A 20,871-nucleotide genomic window follows, 5' to 3' on the forward strand; every position below is an offset into this window, starting at 1 on the left:
TGCCAGACCTAAGGGCCTGGTATGTTCCTGGGGGGACCCACGCCGGTTTTTTATTTAAAATTTGGCGCGGCGTTCCCCCTCATGATTCATACCAGGCAGCTGTCAGCACTGCCTGTCGCTCATCGCGAAAGGAAAAAAAAATTTCCCTTTCCCGATCAGCGAGCCAGCACGACATGCACAGTACCCTGTCGCCGAGAACCAGAGAAACAAAATCTTGCGGTCAAGTACTGTATATACAAAGAGTCCACCTTTATCATTTATTTGTAGGTGGGCTAAAGCGATTAGGTTTTTTGGTGCACAATTATATCTTATAATTTCTATGGGTATAAGATATTGCACTTCCCCAAAACCACCACCCCCAAAACTAATTAAAAAGAAGAAAGAAAAGGGAAAAAAAAAAACAACAAACAAGCTCAATAATGTACTTTTATTTTGCCAGCAGAAACAAAATTATGTACATTTACTAGCATAAAAAATATAGATATTCTACAGGATATATGGTGCTACAAAACAGTTAGCAAAACAGTTAGCAATTGGGTTTTAAGGGCCCTGCTCTTAGGAGCGTACAATCTAAAATTTGTCTAAACCTTAGAGTGGACACAGCTTTACTTTCAGTGTATAACGGGCAACACATCACATTTTTATCTGCAAGATTATAGAAACATACTTAACAGCCATTCTTACAAAGCATTCCAACATATTAAAAAAAGGCACATATTCAAATTATAACACCCACCACCACCCCACACACATACATTGGGGAGTATGTTCTGCTGGAAGCTGCGTTTCTGTGTATACGATTAAGCAATGAGATCAAAGAGTAGAAGGGCAACAGATGATCCCAAATGCATGGTCAGACAGGAATATACACACAACATTAACAGCATGGCCACATAAACCCACTTTTGATAGAAAGAATGCACAAGAATTTCAGCAAGCAAACAGCCCTAGTTGGGCGTTGGTCAATATGCACAATATCATTTCTTCTCCCTCACAAATCACAGCAAAAAAACTGGCTTTCGAAGGCCAAATGAACCCCCCCTACTGCAGCTCTTTATATAAGGTAGATTGTATTGTTAGCACACTGACATATGCCCAATAGAAGTACACGCCCACCAATATCAGCTGGGAGACATAGTTGTGCAGATCATGCTGCTGGACAGACTCTGGAATTCCCCTTATCTTCACATTATTCCTTCTAGCTCTGTCCTCCATGTCTGCCATTTTAGCTTTAATTGTCTCAAGTTCATCTTCTCTACCTTCATTTGCATCTACCAAATTGTTGATCGTGGCTGCATATTCCCCCATTTTGTTTTCCACTTGTGTCACTCTATCAGATACAGATCTTAAGTCCATGCTGAACTTGTGCATGCAAGAGACTATGTCTGAGTGTAGGGAGCTTCTCAGGAGACTAACATCTCTTTTAGAACCGTTATAAATATATCAACAGATCCGCGCTTACAGACTGATTTACACCTGCAGCCCCCCTATGTGTGAAGGGACACCTAAGTGATCCCCCAAAAAAAAAAAATCAAAGTATAGGGAGTGGCGCTGTGTTAAAATTAAGGGTGTGGCTTGTAAATTAAACAAGTGCTCAAGTGTATAATATAATTACTATTTAGAAGTGAAAAAAATGTTTTTGTTATGATACTAAACTCCCCAAAAAAACAACAATATATCCCTATTTTAGTGAAAAATCCTTATTTGGTGATAAAGAAAATTTGCTACTGTATGTGCAAAAGATAACGCAAATATTAAATCAACACCATTATATAACATATATAAATCTTCTAATTAATAAATATAAAGTGACAAGTGCCAAAAGCTGTGATTATCAAACCATAGTGCATTGGTGTGCAAAAACCATTTACAATAATCAATCATTAATAATGTGTAAAAACCGCAACTATGTATCAAAGAAAATCCCATATACTGTTTGGTGCAAAATGTTCATAATAGTAATATAATGTGCCGTGCACCAAAACCCCATAGAAATCGTGCAAAAAGTTCTTCTTTAATGGTAAAGAGCCGTGCTGTAATTACTGGTAGTCACCCCCCCAATGTGGTTGCACTCACCGGAGCACCCCACCCCTGCAGGGGTATGAGCGTATGATGTTGATCCTGTCACTCCAGTTGTGTGGGTGCCAGTTTTCTTCCACGTGTCCCAATCCTAAAGGCAGCTGCTTGCATACAAGGAGGTGGGGACTTCCTGTCCCTTGGTGTAGTAAAAGTCCCCACTAGGTATCCACTTAAGTGTTAAAAAATAATAAAAAAAGGGTTCCACATAGCGTGATTCAGTTTAAAATGCGTTCCTTTATTTGTATAAAACAGTCAAAAAAGACTGATATCACACAGGCGAATAAAACAGTAAATGTTCCCAGGTAGGAGAGAGAGCTCACAGGCTCGTATGCTCTCCACACAATCCGGAGCCGCAGCGTCAGCGTGAACCGCCGCTTGCGTTCCACCGGTCGGATATCCGGAACCACGATCCGCGGAAATGACGTTGTGCGTGCCAAGATAGTCCCGCCTTACACGTTTCGTCATACGGACGCCTTCGGAGGCACTGCCATCTTGGCACTCCCAACGTCCTTTATCGAGGGTGTAGTTATCGCTGCGGCCAATCAGCTCCCGATTGTCGGACTCACACATTAGCAGTGTGAATTGGCAACTAGTTGCTAGGTAGTAATTTGCTTATATATCAGAGATTCTACAAACATTTTTTTATATACAGATATGATAGGAACATGTATATATACACATGATTTTTAGTTCCCATTATCTAGTTTTAGTGAATTTAATAATTTAATAATTTTCTATTTTTAGTGAATTTAATAATATATAATAATATAATAATAATAATATAATAAATAGAACTCATTATCCTTTCCCGTATATATAACCCAATTAGTATACATGGGGTTATTTAATATGCCCCACATTAATTCTCGTTTACTCTTTTGTTTATAGGAACCTCCAGAAGTCTAATTATTTAATATTGATTGAGGAACACTCATTTATAAACCGATTTAGGGTCACTCATTTATAAACTCTCTCTTTTTATATTTCCATTTGCCCTTTCGTGAATATATGGGTATGGGTAGAAATTTCAACAAACAAGAAATTTTATTCACTTTTTATAATAAAAACATATTTTATAAAAAAATAAAATAATAAAAAAATAAAAAAATAAAAAAAAATTTTTAATTTTATTTTTAATATTTTTATTTTTAGTTTTATTAGTTTCTTTTATCTTTCTAACCTAAATTAAATAAATTCTTTATCAAGCTCGTACCTCTTGAGAATATTGTAATACATGCTGGTTTAGGAATGGTTTGAAACAGTCATTTTTATTGCAATGTGAATATAATTGTATATCAATAAGTTCTGTAATACATTTATGGTATAATGAATGCATAAGTGTAAGTGATCGCTGCGGCTGTTGTAGTAATTGGCTTTGTTATACCAGTAGAGGGCGCAACGGGGCTATGCTAGGCCATGCTCCTATGGTATCTTCCATTGCTACATTATTCTCTGTAGGCCCAATCTACCTAGCAACTAGTTGCCAATTCACACCGCTGATGTGTGAGTCCGACAATCGGGAGCTGATTGGCCGCAGCGATGACTACACCCTCGATAAAGGACGTTGGGAGTGCCAAGATGGCAGTGCCTCCGATGACGTCCGTATGACGAAACGCATAAGGCGGGACTATCTTGGCACGCACAACGTCATTTCCGCGGATCGTGGTTCCGGATATCCGACCGGTGGAACGCAAGCGGCGGTTCATGCTGACGCTGCGGCCCCAGATTGTGTGGAGAGCATACGAGCCTGTGAGCTCTCTCTCCTACCTGGGAACATTTACTGTTTTATTCGCCTGTGTGATATCAGTCTTTTTTGACTGTTTTATACAAATAAAGGAACGCATTTTAAACTGAATCACGCTATGTGGAACCCTTTTTTTATTATTTTTTAACACTTAAGTGGATACCTAGTGGGGACTTTTACTACACCAAGGGACAGGAAGTCCCCACCTCCTTGTATGCAAGCAGCTGCCTTTAGGATTGGGACGTGTGGAAGAAAACCGGCACCCACACAACCGGAGTGAGAGGATCAACATCATACGCTTGTACCCCTGCAGGGGTGGGGTGCTCCGGTGAGTGCAACCACATTGGGGGGTGACTACCAGTAATTACAGCACGGCTCTTTACCATTAAAGAAGAACTTTTTGCACGATTTCTACGGGGTTTTGGTGCACGGCACATTATATTACTATTATGAACATTTTGCACCAAACAGTATATGGGATTCTCTTTGATACATAGTTGCGATTTTTACACATTATTAATGATTGATTATTGTAAATGGTTTTTGCACACCAATGCACTATGGTTTGATAATCACAGCTTTTGGCACTTGTCACTTTATATTTATTAATTAGAAGATTTATATATGTTATATAATGGTGTTGATTTAATATTTGCGTTATCTTTTGCACATACAGTAGCAAATTTTCTTTATCACCAAATAAGGATTTTTCACTAAAATAGGGATATATTGTTGTTTTTTGGGAGTTTTGTATCATAACAAAAAAAATTTTTTTCACTTCTAAATAGTAATTATATTATACACTTGAGCACTTGTTTAATTTACAAGCCACACCCTTAATTTTAACACAGCGCCACTCCCTATACTTTGATTTTTATTTATCTTTTAGAACCGTGTCTAAGACTGGCTGATTGTTAGTGGGGAACAACTCTATGGAGTCTGGCAGCTCCCTGGTGTCATCCCTGGTGTCATCCCCTGAATCATGGAAAGGGCTCACCTCTGCATTTGCTGCATCCATCCGGAATCTAGCCTTCTCCGGACTCCCAGATGATGGTGTGGGTGGAGAAGAGTGAGGAGATTTAGGAGGGCTGCTCCTTTTTTGTGTTTTTACCCCTGATGTGCTGGCTGAGTGTGTAAGCTGGAAGCCGGTGTGGACGTGGCACCGGCGCCATTTTGTCTAGGCCCAGGAGTAAAGAACTCCGTCAGCTTCTGGGGATGGTTCCCCTCTTTCCTGCGTCTGGGCATGTTGGTACCTTTTGCTGCTGTGTTGTAGAGTTGGAATGCCGTGTTTAGCTGCCTGTTTTGTGGCTCGGATGGGTTACTATTAGCCATTGTTTCCCCACTGGTGCCAGAGCTCTGCTATTAGACGTCCATCACAGTCTCCGGCTAGCTCCGCCCCCCGCTTTGTACTTTTTAAGGGCCTTTTTTGTCCTTATTGTGATATTTTAACGTTTTTGGTTTAGCCGCCCTTGTTTAACCTTTGTTCTTCTATATTCCAAATCAAAATAAACTTTTTCCTAAAAGCAAACAGCACCCCTTACTTTTTTGCCCTAAAAGAGACTTTATAAACATGGGGGTACTGAATATTAAGAGCTTTTTGGCAAGTAGACAAAAGAGTATCTAGTCTCCTAAAGACAGGAAGAGTAAAAGCAAAAATGCCTTATTAGGCTTGAATGTAAAATTGAATCCCTCCATGTTCCCTAAAGGTCATGCTGTCACCTCCCAGTGTGGTGCTTAGTACGACCCATCTGAAGAAAAACAGCAAGGGTAGAAACCAAGTAAAAACAGAAAGACATCTGACCGAAAAAGGAAGCATGAGACCCAATAGTCATCCAAAATGACAAGGGTAGAAGCAGTGAGTATAGAGAAAATCCATCCCCTTCTCTAGCAAGCACAGTGGAAAACCAAGGGCAACCCGGATGCTAAAATTGAAGCTGATATTATAAAAAGCACAATAGAGAAATGGAACAGATACAGGTTGCAAACCTGTCACACCAGTGAGAAATGAGCTCACTAATTAATTTTTTTTTTTTTTTACAATAAAGTTTTTATTGCAAGAGAAGAAATATTAACAGTTGTACAAGGATAGTAACATTTGTACAAATATTGTGTATAACATATGTTCAACAATAAGCATAAAACAACAGTAGAGCATTTGGTAGGTAGTAATCACTGAGATATAGGCTGGCCATGTATTATGTCAATTGGTGTTATAATTTTAATAAACAGCACCCGTCATCAAAGTATATAGTTCTTTTATTACTAATGATCTGATTAAGTCTCATAAATGGTTATTCGGTGTACACTCTACACAAGCTTAAGTTCCATAAGGTATAAAGTTGGATAGAGAAGGTAGCAGACCCAAAGGAGGGTGAGATAAGAAAAGAAGGAAAGAGACAGAAGGACAAGGTTCCAGATTAGTTTGAGATTATTCTATAACAGCTCATTAATGAATAACAAATGTGTACATACAATAAGCATGGTAGTTGCATGGTAATGCTAATGCAAAATACATCATAACTATCTAAATAATATAAAAAGCAAAGACAAAACTAATGTGTGCCAAACAGTGGTCGCCAGCAGATCCTGGTTGGGTTTCCACAGTTCAGCATTTGCAATATGGTGATAATCAAAACAGATGCATTAAAAGGAAGGTAAAATTTGTACACATAACAAACATCCTGATCCCTTTTATAACATACCATCCAAGGAATTTTTAAAGGGTGACTGCTTACTAGTCTCATCAGCTCACATATTGAAGAAAAAATGAGTAATGGAAAGAGGATAAATGCTGAAACAGTAGTTATGAGTAAAAAAGGTCCATCCCAGTAAAAGGTATTGAACATAATCAAAGGAGCATACATCATCTTTAACCAGTAACCAGTGGGACTACAGATTGAAATGTTGTTTACAGCTTACTAAGAATGTGAGGACAGGCTAGATAATGGGTCTCCACAGCCCAAAGTTGATCCCTAAAGCAGGAGAGTTATTTGCAACTTAATACTGAATATGAACTCCTATCTATAAGAATAAGTGTTCCTGAGAGTTTCCAAACAGTAGGAACATATAATGAAAAGTTGGTACCTCGCACCAAAATAACAAAATAGGCTTAAATAAATTAACAGCTGCTCCCCTAGCTAAGGTAGGTGGATCTACTTTAGATAATAGTGGGTGAGATGTGAAGGGGGTGCTCACAAGGTCCAATATAATGTGCAATGGTATTTGCTTATTCCTATAAAGCAATACCTCTATATTCATATTAAAGTGCATTGTGCCATATAAATACAGTCCATATACATAATAATTGTGAACAAAATAGTGACAAAATGATAAAGAGTTGATAACAAAATGTTCTAGTGCATATGACTCTTCTGTGCTGGTTATCTTCTAAGTGGCATCATTAATGAACAGTCCATCACCAACTGAAATAAATACACCCAATGTGCTTCATATGTGGGTTCAGCTTCCAGATAGAAGTGACTTCTTTAAATAAAAAGCAGGACAAATAACCCTTTTAGCATGATAAACTTGCTTCAATGAAGGAGACTGTTGAGGCAAAAATCCTTCCTCCGCAGGGCCATGGATGGGGTATGTGAGAAAAGATATAAAAGGGAAACCAATAGGGTAATCCTGTTTATTAAAACATCAAATAAAAGACAAGGCCAAGTGGCTGCTTACATATATCGTGCCTTAGCCCGGCACTGAGGCGGCACGCGTGTATCTGGATCTAATGGTGCCCCCCACTCGCACTCGTTACTAGTGTGCATTCCACCATCCAGCACGATCAACCAAGGGGACCGGAAATAGCGTGACTAAGAAGTGCCTCAAGGTACATTTCATGGAAAGGAGGGGGAGAGGAGTGAGGCTTCGGGCGGCCACATCACAGGACCGTTGGACAGGTGAGTGTCTGTTTATTAAAAGTCAGCAGCTACACTTTTTGTCTCCCTGCAACCCCTTGCTACAAACATTATGGTTTTCTTTGTCTGAGAGAATGTGATTTTTACAAGAATATCCCCAGGGGGTCCCTCTAGTTTTTTTTGTGAAAGGGCATGGTGTATCTGATCAAATTCCAGCCTATTAATAGGTATTGATACGGTTAAAGTGATTGTAAACAATCATCTTGTAAAACAACCCATTCAGTTTAAAATAGAAATGAAAGATAAAACACTGTGTATAGATATACCTCTTTTCCCTTTTTAATAAGTGATCACATTCTCTCTGTACTCAGCAGTATAAGAGCTGGGAGGAGGAGAAGCAAAAGTACACTGATCTTCTCTGTGCAGCGGGTGTGTGTCAGGACATGTCTGATCATTAGGGGAGAGCACAGCTAGCAAACTGACCACGGTGTTTTCTCCTGCTTAGTGTGGTCAGTTTTTAATAGGAAAACAGAGGGACTGGCAGGAACACCAGAGATTTGACACAAAGGAAGCAATATAAAGATAACAGGAGACGTTTCCATACAAGTACATGGTACAACAGAGCAATATCAGGAATATGGAATGCTGGGGTAAAAAAACTTTAATTCTTGAAACAAAGATGTAACATTGGATATGGAATCATCTATGGACTCTGGGACTAATCTTATTAATAAATTTTGCCTCGAGCAAGATTTTCAAGATCCTCTGTTTTGAGAGGGACGCAGAAAGATCAGTAAACAGAGGGGCTGATTTACAAAAGTTAAATAGACTGTTCACTTTGCAAGGGAAGCTGTATATTGAAAGGGAATTTGTCCCAACACTTAGTGAATGGGGTGAATTTCTGCTGAATTCCATCATCCAATCATGCAAGCAAGAGTTCTGTTTTTTTCCTTGCACGTGATTGGGTATGTTTTTCAAAAGGAAACATTACTACATTTACTAAGGCAGGGGGGTCCAAACTTCAAAGAGGGCCAGATTTTAATGAATGCAGCCTCAAATGCAGGCTCACCATTACATGAATGCAGCCTTACCATTGCATGAATGCAGCCTCACCATTGACATGAATGCAGCCTCACCATTGCATGAATGCAGCCTCACCATTGACATGAATGCAGCCTCACCATTGCATGAATGCAGCCTTACCATTGCCATCAGTGCAGCCTGATTGATGCCCATCTGTAGCCTTGGAAGGGACGCGGGGGTGGGGGGCGGGACGTGCACCAACAGATTACATACCGGAGAATCTCCTGTTTTCTCAGCGGCCTCTTTAATACAAAGTCCTGCCTCCTATGATAGACAGAACAGTCATCCAATGGCAACCCAGGAGACAGGACTTCCTAATACAGAGGCTGCCATGTAAATAGGAAATTCTCACTGTATGTATTTTGTCGGTGCTCGTCCTGCCCCCTCCCTGTCCCCTCAGAGACACACACACACATATATATATATATATATATATATACATAAATACGGGTATATATCTTCTGTGGGGATTTGTTGGGGGCCACAAAAGATATACAATATCTCACAAAAGTGAGTGCACCCCTCACATTTTTGTTAATATTTTATTATATCTTTTCATGTGACAACACTGAAGAAATGACACTTTGCTTCAATGTAAAGTAGTGAGTGTACAGCTTGTATAACAGTGTCAATTTGCTGTCCCCTCAAAAAAATTCAACACACAGCCATGAATGTCTAAACCACTGACAACAAAAGTGAGTACACCCCTAAGTGAAAATGTCAAAATTGGGCCCAAAGTGTCAATATTTTGTGTGGCCACCATTCTTTTCCAGCACAGCCTTAACTCTCTTGGGCATGGAGTTCATCAGAGCTTCACGGGTTGCCACTGGAGGCCTTTTACACAACTCCATGATGACATCACGGAGCTGGTGGATGTTAGAGACCTTGCATTCCTCCACCTTCCATTTGAGGATGCCCCACAGATGCTCAATAGGGTTTAGGTCTGGAGACATGCTTGGCCAGTCCTTTTCAGCTTCTTTAGCAAGGCTGTGGTCATCTTGGAAGTGTGCTTGGGGCTGTTATCATGTTGGAATAATGCCCTGTGGCCCAGTCTCCGAAGAGAGGGGATCATGCTCTGCTTCAGTATGTGACAGTACATGTTGGCATTCATGGTTCCCTCAATGAACTGTAGCTCCCCAGTGCACTCATGCACTCATGCAGCCCCAGACCATGACACTCCCACCACCATCCTTGACTGTAGGCAAGACACACTTGTCTTTGTACTCCTCACCTGGTTGCCACCACACACACTTGACACCATCTAAACCAAATAAGTTTATCTTGGCCTCATCAGACCACAGGACATGGTTCCAGTAATCCATGTCCTTAGTCTTCTTGTCTTCAGCAACCTGTTTGCAGTCTTTCTTTTGCATCATCTTTAGAAGAGGCTTCCTTCTGGGATGACAGCCATGCAGACCAATTTGATGCTGTATGCAGCGTATGGTCTAAGCACTGACAGGCTGACCCCCTCCCCTTCAACCTCTGCAGCAATGCTGGCAGCACTCATACATCTATTTCCCAAAGACAACCCCTGGATATGACTCTGAGCATGTGCTCTCAACTCTTTGGTCGACCATGGTGAGGCCTGTTCTGAGTGGAACCTGTCCTGTTAAACCACTGTATGCTCTTGGCCACCGTGCTCCAGCTCAGTTTCAGGGTCTTGGCAATCATCTTATAGCCTAGGCCATCTTTATGTAGAGCAACAATGCTTTTTTTTCGGATCCTCAGAAAGTTATTTGCCATTAGGTGCCATGTTGAACTTCCAGTGACCAGTATGAGAGAGTGAGAGTGATAACACCAATTTTAACACACCCGATCCCCATTTACACCTGAGACCTTGTAACACTAATGAGTCACATTTCACCGTGGAGGGAAAATGGCTAATTGGGCCCAATTAGGATGTTTTCACTTAGGGGTGCACTCACTTTTGTTGCCAGTGGTTTAGACATTAATGGCTGTGTGTTGAGTTATTTTGAGGGGACAGCAAATTGACACTGTTATACAAGCTGTACACTACTTTACATTGTAGCAAAGTGTCATTTCTTCAGTGTTGTCACATGAAAAGATATAATACAATATTTACAAAAGTGGTGTGAGGGGTGTACTCACTTTTGTGAGATACTGTATATAGCCAAATATCCAGTGGGGCCGTTTGAAACCGGAATGCGGGCCAGACTTTGGACATGCCTGCACTATGGTCTGGGGTATTTCCCTTGCAAAATGCAATTTGCCTTGCAAAGTGAACAGACTATTTGCCTTTAGTAATTCAATTTCACTGTGTCCAATTGCATCCTTGGGAATCCATCACAGTGATAGCATCATCCAATTTACATTACAGCTGATCTGTGTGAACTGCTATCTCATGGATTTTACGTGTGAGGCTAGTTCTTTGTCTGTAGCAGCAGTGAGCATAGACAGTAGTATGACCCAGAATTTAGATGGCAGAGCTGTCCCAAACCTTATTCAGCTTTACCAGTGAACATGGCACACTGCCTAAGAAGGACTTGCCTGTATCTATGAGGAAGAGGTGTCAGGACAGGGCCCTCATCTGGTGGTGCTACTATGGTCTTGAGACCATGCTGTATTGTCTGCAGAGTTTCTTTGGGATCTCTTGGTTCTTTACAGTTTGGCATTGCATTGTTGCATTGTCACTGGGGCCCCAGTGAAGGAAACAATAACAAAATGAGGTGAGTAAAGAACTCTTTGTGGCTAATATTAGCTCTAATGTGCCCGGGAGTCAGAGAGTTCACCTAACTATTGGCCATCTTTTTTAAAATGTTCATGCATTGGTACATGTTCCTCCTGGCAGTTCCCAGTTAAACATGCCTTTGTTTGACTATCACTTCCTATTAGCCTTGAAAAAAGCCCAAAGCAAGACAGATTTGCCTATCACTAATAATATATTGTACTCCCTCCCCTTTTTATTAGTGAGAGTGCAAAATATGTTTTAACTAGCCATTCATTTACTGTTGCTTTTATTCATACAGTAGAACTATAATATATGGCTTGATAGCACTGTAGAAGTAAAAATAACAATTTTATACAGAAAGTAACACATAGTACGTATATATTTATTATTGATTTTGAAAACTGTATTTTGATTGACAGGAATATAGTTTACTATATTTTTCTGCTAAACTCTAAATAAATACAAGTGAACAGAAATACAAGAGCACATATTGCACAAAATCTAAATCTACTTCTTCAAGTGTCTAACACTCTCACGCTACAGTTTGTTTTTCACATTTTGAAAATATTATTTCAGATTTTCCCAGGGTGACTTTACAACTCAAATATGTATATTGATTTTTACATCCACATCCCATCACAGTGTTTTCTGCTTTCTCACTACAATTATAAATATATTCAAATAATGTGAATGGAAGTTTGTTTCACTCATAGGACCTAATTTAAACTTTGCTTGCCCCAGGAAAATACAGAGCAATGAAAAAAAAATCAGAGACCAAAATAATTTGGAACTCTAATTTAAACAGTTACATTCCAGCAGTTACAATTTGTAAATTATTCATACGTTATCTTGGGACTTTCCTTTTTTAACATCAGTATAATGGGGATTCCAGTAGAAAGTTATGGTAATCCGTTAAAATAAAGCCACAGGGAACTAGGCACGGTTTCACTTTGAAACCACAAGTCTCTGCTGAGAGCTAAATTTATGAATTATAGTTTCTATTCTTTATAGGTTATTTTTTTCTACACTATATACAGCATTGTTAATGCTTTTGACTTACCAGCATTTTTACCATGATTCCAGAATTACAGCTTTCTCTACCTGTCAGAGATATTTGCAGTGAATACCCTTAAAGTATACCTAAAGCCATTTTGTCATAAAACCCTGGATTAGAGAATGGTTAAAAACCCAGCCAGCTTAGACAGCTGTTGCCAGAACAAGTGACCCTATTGGAAGATCTAGTTCTGGTGACAACTCAAAATCCCAGCAACAATGCTGACCAGAACAAACGGAGAGAATAATTCTCCCTACTAGAGAAACAGGCAGCAATAGAAACTTGGCTGGCGTTTTGAAAGTGTATTTCCATTTTTGCAGCCTGATTGGGGTAACACTTACTTTATATTTGTTACCTATTTTCTCTTAGGAGGCTCTCCCTACTTTGTAGTTTTCAGAAGGAGCTGTAGAGTAAACATAAATTAACTCTGTAGTACTGTGCTCCCAGCTCTTCATTATCAGATGTAAACTAGATTTGAACACTGTCAATGGAATTTATAAAGAGTGACACCCTTAGAACTCCCTCACTACGCAGCACCATTTGGTTGGTTGGTACTTGCACCCGATTCATATATCTGTCACAGACAGGTACATGAATCTGTTCATTTCTGCACTGAGGAAGGAATGTCCACAATGGACACTCCCTCCCTCCCTGGCCACTTTGTCTGTCACACTAACAGGTGCATGGCCGAGGAATTTTGTACTGGGGTGGGTGGAGCCTAATGGGGAACTGAGAGACTAGTTTCCAATAAGGGCAGTAATCAGCCAAATAGTGACTTTTAAATCCGCCCACTGTCATGTGCTCTCATCAAATGTAAAGCGGAGCAAATGGACAACTATTCTCTCAGTTCCCTGTTCAAATCCACCCACCTTAACAAATTATTTCCCAAAAATTGACATTTTCCTGACTAACAAATAAATGGTGCTGGGGATACAGCATTGTACAATAAGCTGTTAAATTTGACTTGGCAAAAGTGGAAAAACTATTTTTCCCCTCATTCCCCTCGTTTTCAAACCTTGGGAGACTGCAGCATCATCATAGAACATGTACTCTTGTATTATACAAAGCCGCAAGAGTTATTGATGAAGGATTATTATTATTATTATTATTATTTCTTATTATACAGGATAGTGTTAACATTTTGTGCAGTGCTTTACAAATTAAGGGAAACAATGCAGTTACAATTTAATCCAATATAGAAAGATTCAGAAGGACTTGCTTGTGTGAGCTAAAAATGTAAAGAAAGAAGCAAGTGATACAAACGGTAATAACAGTTGGAGAATGAATTATAGGAGAAGGTTAAAGAAGAAAGTAAAATTCCAGTTGTTAGGTAGAAATGGGATAGGCTTCTCAAAAGAGATGTTTTTTCAAGGATCGCCTGAAAGTGGACAGAGTAGGAGATGCAAGTGTAGCAATAACTCACGGTGGAGCTGCTGGTTTAAAGCGGGCTGTTACCATCACCTTTGTTACCTCAATTTCACCAGAATCGGGTCTAGGGTCCCGTTGAGTTTAATACCAGACAGTGTAGACACCAGACACTTGAGTATCTTTTCCAATGCTTTAATAAAGAGTAACTGAAGGAAGTAGCAGGAAAGAGGTAGAAGAAGAGTTGCAGGGAAGTTCAAATACCTTTTCTTGATGTAGTATTATGAATTGGAATCTTGTAGATGAATGTACTCTCCTTTTAGAGTTGAATCTTTACCCGCCCGGATAGGTTTCTCTCACTAACCTAGCAACCGGCACACAGCACAAACAAAAGTCTCTGCCACAGACTTGAATGGAATAGAAACCCGTACGATCCTCTGCCACAGGATGTAATGGTTTACAATGGACAGAAAACACAGCACTAGAATCTTTAAGCTGACCCAGCAGTACTATGCGGTAGGTTAACTTTAGGATGCGTCCTCCAACTGAGTCACCAGGCCCCTCTCCAGACCAGCACTTTGTATGATCCTTCCATGACAGGTCCTCCCCTGAGATCTTCTCAGTTGTCCAGCTTCTTCCCGTAGGACAGACAGCACAGGACCATTCCCTCGCCACTGTGGTAGGCCCCAGACAGACTTCTGGGCCCACCCACATGCTGCAGCAACGTGGTCCTCCCGGTTGGAGGACTACGTGGTAGTAATCCTAACACATACGTGTCAGCCAGGAGGGCCAGCAGGTGGAAGGAAAACGACCCTAAAACATGGCGTCTGTCCCATAAATACCCTCTCCCAGAATGCGACTCGGAGGACCACCTCCACCGAGTTATCTCCGGGACAGATAAGCACCCATACGCTTCAGCGAGTTGCCTTTCCAACACCGACCCATGGCGACAACGACACCCACAGGCACAGTGTGAAACTACATGCAACACAGCTAAACTGGAACAGAGGCTAAATCTGACTATGTATAAAACAGATAACCCACTAAATTTACCTATAAGCGGTAGATGAAAATCTACCAGTGCTACACAAGCATAGGAGAAGGTGACAAGGGGGCTAGAGAGAAGAAGGCTTTGGGAGAAGTATATACAATGGTTTAGGTGTTATTTTGAGATAGGTTTGATGATATAGCTGAGGCAGAGTTGTGGATGGCTTTGTATGTTGTGGTTACCATTTCGAATTTTATGCATGATCGATGAGCAGAAGCTAGTAAAGGGATTGACAGGGAGGGCTGGTGAACATTGAGTGGATGGTTCCATGGGTGAGAGAGGCATCCACATTCATGATAGACTGAAGTGAGAATAGCCTGTGTAGAGGTAGGCCAACAAGGAGGGAGCTGCAATAGTTGAGATGAGAGAGAACGAGGGAGTAAATGAGAGGTTTTTAGATGTAAATTTAGTAAATTGGGGATTGTTAAGATACAGAATATCTGGAATCTGGAATTATGAATCTTCTGGAAGGCTCCTGCAGAGTTCCCCCTTATATTGAACTGTTTGCTTCTAAAAAATATATTTTGAATAGAATGTTTCTTATTCTTAGGTTTTAGGCAACTCTGTTGTGTTGAAGGAATTGCAATGTGCTGCCAAGTGATGTGTGTACTAGTTGGCTGTACATCATTCCTTTTCTGGGAAAGAGCTATTACGGCATCACAAAAAGTCCCTTTTGGATGAACCCTTCTTGTGTAATCATAAGATTGATATAGTATGACAAGTAAAATCACTCATAACCCAGAGGTCAAGATGACCATATGTAATGTAGAAATAATTAGTTAAGGATGACTTGTACTTTGGGACCATGCCATGCATGGGCAATCATTTTGTGATTTCTTTACACAAGCTGAAGTGATATTTGTATCGGGGTCACAACCCATTGAGCTGTGGACCAGTGTACGCTGTATCACTATGCATTATTCTTAAGTAAACCCATAATTTCATTTCAAAGAACGAACCTAATGATTGAACTTAACAGGATGCATGAGAAGACAGAAGGAGTGAGCTGAGGAGTAGAGCGATAGATTTGGGTATCAACAGCATAGGATTTGTAAACCATGGGAGGTTATCAACTGACTGAATGAGGAGGTGAAAATAAAAAATAGAAGGGGCTTGAGGTCAGCAAGAACAAGAGGAGAGGAGGAGATTGAGTTAAAGATGATACTGAAAGTGTGTTGAGATAGGTAGGAGGTGAACCAGGAAAGAGCAGAGCATTGGAAGCAGAGAGACTAGAGTTTATTGAGGAGTGTCAACCATATTAAGGATAAGACAAGGCATGAATACAAAGTAGTGGCCATTGGTTTTGGCAGTTAGTATGTCATTGGTGAGTTTTAAGAGTACAGTTCCTGTGGGGATAAAAGCCAGACTGAAAGTAGTCTAGAAGGATGTTAACAGTGAGGTGGTTGCTTAGACAGTTGAAGACAAGGTGTTCTAGAAATTTGGAAGTAAAAGTGAACAAGGAGAAAGGTCTTACGATATATGATCAGGTGTGGTTCAGCAAGGGTTTTTCTAGTATTTGGGTGACCAGTGCATGTTTGAGAGGTATGGGGATAGCTTTTTGTTAAAAATTAATAAAAACACGGTAGGGATTCAAACCCTCCTCTGCACTTTCCAAAACTAAATAATGAAATATATTATGGCTTTAGGCTTTACATTTGCTGATTTTCTAAAGGAATGGTGACTGTTAGCAAAGTTAATGTTCACTTTTGAAAACGTATGTTCATAGTGTAAAGGAAATCTGGTAAATAAGATACGCTTGTGTTAGCTTATGATGAGTATAACTAATAATTTTTGATTTTATAGCTCATATCTTCAGATTAAACTAGCAATAATTCATACAATGGCAAGCATAGCAATGCTAAAGGTTTCTACACAGTGTTCACAAAAAAATTTGGCATCCGTAGCACAGGTTTGCTGCAGTGAGTCTTGTGAGATATTTGTCATGTGTTCTCCAAGATTTGAAGGATACAAAACAGAGTTTTCCTTATTTTTTTTGTTTAATAATTGTTTATTAAAATAAAATAGAGAAAGGATAGACATATAGCAATTGTTATACAGTCTTAAAAGCAAATTACACAGGTTCCTATGCACACATAGTCACATCAGATATCAGGAAACAAACAATTGTCTCTGAAAGTACGGAGGTGAAAGTACAAACACATAAATATAACAATTGACTAAGCAGAGGCTTCCAACTATGTGAACATTTGAATCAATCCATATAAAGGAGTTTATCTAATCAAAGAGAATAGTGAGCAAAACAGAACAGGAAGTGGGGTAAGGAGGGGTTGGGTGTGGGAGAGGAAAGTAGATGGGGGGGAGAGATTAGAAAAGTGGTATTGGGTGGGGTAGGAAGGGTTGTTGGCATGCATGTCGTCGCATTTTAGAATAGCTATGACTATATCTTTCGGGTCATGTGGGAGGAAGATAAACCATATTCATTAAGAGATTTATCTGTTAGGTGAAGGAGTCAATAAACAATGTTTGAGTGGCAGTCTTAGGGGGTTTGCGTTATAATTACCTTATAGCAGGAAGTGGACGTAAATTTTATCCAGGGTGCCCAGGTTAACGAATGTCTCTTAGAGGTATCTTTGATGCGACCTTTTGTAGACAATTTTTATGGACGGGGTTGTTGGTTGACCCCAGAGAGTGGGAATTAGGGCCTTGGCCATGTTCAACAGGCGAGGAATGAGTGAGCGCTTATAAGTACTTATGGGTTCTTTAGTAGTATGAAAAAGGATAGTCCAAGGGTTGTTAGGGAGGTTGACATCTGAGATCTGTAGTATCAAATTGAGAATGTTGGTCCAGAAGGGACGAATGAGTGGGCAAGTCCACCATATTTGTGTCTGAGTAGCTTTGTTCCCACAGTTCCTCCAGCACAATGGGGAACTGGCGGGGAACATTTGATGCAGTTTGGCTGGGGTGTAGTGCCCCCTGGTGAGTAACTTATAATGGACTTCTGCCATTTTTGAAGCAAGAGAGGAGACGTGAGCTAGTTGTAGGACTTTATCCTTTTGATTGCTTGTGAGAGGGGAATCCAGGTTGATTTCCCATTTAGCCAGGAAGTGCGGGTGTGAGGGGTTTTTAAGTTCAATAAGAGCTTTGTAGAATAATGAAAAGTGTAGAGAAGGGTCCTTCAGATGAAATATTTCTTCAATGCTATTTAGGTCTTGCAGTCCTCTCAGGGGATATGAGGAAAGGATCGCAGGAAGAGTTGTAATTGGTGGAATCTCCACTTATCCAAAAACGTGGTAGGTTTAAAGCAAAGAATCTCAGATAGTGGCTTAAGTGCATTGGCACGGAGGACATGATGCAGCAAGAGAGGCTCTTCTGAAGCCCAGGATTTAAATCCTGGGTCCAATAAGCCTGGTAAAAAGTAGTTGTGATTAAGGAGAGGCATCAGAGGGGAGTCATACCCCCAGGAGAATTTCCTATGTAGCGCGTCCCATATGTCCAGTGAGGATGTGGTAAGTGCTGAAGTAGTTTGGGTAAGGTTCCTGCAGGAGTGGGGTATCCAGGGGGCAACTGAGAGATCTATGCCACTCAAAGAGTGCCCCAGTTGTACCCATAGTTTCAAATTAATAGCATATTTCCAGTCTGCTAATCTGGATCGTATGACAGCATGATTATAAGTCTTAAAATTTGGGAGTGCCAGTCCCCCAGAGCACTTGGAGTAAAATAATATCTCCCTGGATACTCTGGGGTGGCCGTTCTTCCAAACAAAGCGGGAGATCATGGTTTGCAGAATGGTGAAGGCACACCCAGTGGGATCATTTGAAAAATAAAGAGGATGCAAGGCAGTATGTTCATTTTAATAATGTTTACTTTCCCTAACCAAGAATGTAATAGGCTAGCCCATTTTCGTAGGTCTTCTCTGACACTGTTTGGTAGGGGAATGTAGTTATGTTTAAAAAGGGAGTGGAGGTTAGGAGTGAGATATATACATAGGTATTTCATGTGTTTTTGCTCCCATCTAAAGGGAAAGAGGGGTTTCAAGGAGACCGCCTCTGATCTGGGGAGGTTAATGTTCAGGATTTTGGATTTGGAGAGATTTATTTTGAAGTTGGATATAGTTTGAAATGTGGAGAATGCAGACATTAAGTTAGGTAGTGAGATACGTGGTTGCTGAATAAAGAATAGTATACCGTCAACATAGGCTGCGTATTTGTGAGTTCTATCGCCTACGTGTATGCCATGTATATTAATGTTATGTCTAATTGTGGCTAGGAAGGGTTCTAAAGTAATAGCAAAAAGGAGGGGGGACAGGGGACATCCCTGCCTGGTACCATTATGTAGGGTAAAGGGATCACTCAGCGCACCGTTTATGCAAATTTGTGCTGAGGGATTGGAATAGAGGGAGGAAATACGATGATACATCTTAGGGCCTAATCCAAAATGACATAGGGTCATCTTGAGATAGTCCCAATCCACCCTATCAAATGCTTTTTCAGCATCGGTGGAAAGGAGTAGGGTGGGTTGGGCACACCTCCGTGCATACTGGATTAGGGAAATTGTCCATAGGGAGTTATCTTTAGCTTCTCTATGGGGTATGAAACCTGTTTGATCTGCTGAGATCCATCTGGGTAATAGGGGGAGTAGGCAATTTGCCATTACTTTGGCATACAGTTTAACATCAGTATTTATTAGTGAAATTGGCCTGTAACTGCTAAAAAGGGTGGGGTCTTTGCCGGGTTTGGGAATGACAGTAATGTGGGTTGAGAGGGATTCTGGATGTAATCCTGAGGAATGAGAAATTGAATTGGCGTAAGCTGTGAGGCGAGGGAGTAGAATGTCACTGAATTGTTTGTAATATAGAATGGTGAACCCATCAGGTCCAGGAGCTTTACCTGAGGGGGAAGATTTCAAGGCAGCCTGAAATTCTTCAACCGAGAAATCCCCTTCCATTTCCTTAAGAACTGACCTAGATAATTTAGGTAGATTAGCTTCTTCCAGGTAGGAGAGCATGTGAGTTTGTCTCCCTGTTTGAGACAGAGAGGATAGACCATGCGTGACATTGTAAAGATCTACGTTAAATTCTCTAAAAGCTTTGGCAATGTATGGGGTTGCATGTGCAAGCTCTCCTGTTGGGAGTTTAATTTTAGGAATAAATGACCTTGACTGTTTAGCTTTCAGGGATCTGGCAAGTTGTTTGCTTGGTTTATTCCCCCACTCATGAAGTTTCAGTGATAGGCACTGGAATTTCCTTTTAGTATCTAGATCAAGAAGGTTCTTTAGTTCCTCACGTTTAAGTGTGAGGGCTTTGAGGTGTGTGATATGAAAAGAGAGTTTGTGTTGTTTGTCAAGGTCAGCTATTTGTTGCAAAAACTGTACAATCTGGTGACCATGCTCCCTTTTTTTCCTCGCACCAAGCTCAATAAGTCAACCTCTCATGGTGGCCTTATGAGCTTCTCACACAATTGGGGGAGAAGTCTCGGAAGATATATTCTCTTTTAAGTATTGTGTCAGATGGGAGGCCAACATGGAGACTTCAGTTTGGTTAGAAAGAAGAGAATGATTAAGTTTCCAGTTATTAGTAAGGCGTGTTAAGGTGGGCATGGTCAAACGCATTGATACAGGTGCATGGTCTGATATGGTCGCAGTGCCTATGTGAGTAGACTGTAGGAAAGGGAGATGGAAGTGGTCTAAAAATATATTATCTATTCTAGCCACTTGACAACTGGGCACTTAAACCCCCTTCCTAACCAGACCAATTTTCAGCTTTCCGTGCTCTCACACTTTGAATTACAATTATTCAGTCATGCAACACTGTACCCATATGACATTTTTATCCTTTTTTTTTCAATAGAGTTTTCTTTTGGTGGTATTTAATCACCGCTGGGTTTTTTATTTTTTGCTCTATAAATCAAAAAAGACTGAAAATTCGATAAAAAAAAAAAAAAAAAATTCTTTGTTTCTGTTAAAATTTATTGCAGAGTATTGGCAAGTATTGGC

This window comes from Aquarana catesbeiana, linkage group LG02, assembly GCF_042186555.1.
Source record: "Aquarana catesbeiana isolate 2022-GZ linkage group LG02, ASM4218655v1, whole genome shotgun sequence".
NCBI lineage: Eukaryota > Metazoa > Chordata > Amphibia > Anura > Ranidae > Aquarana > Aquarana catesbeiana.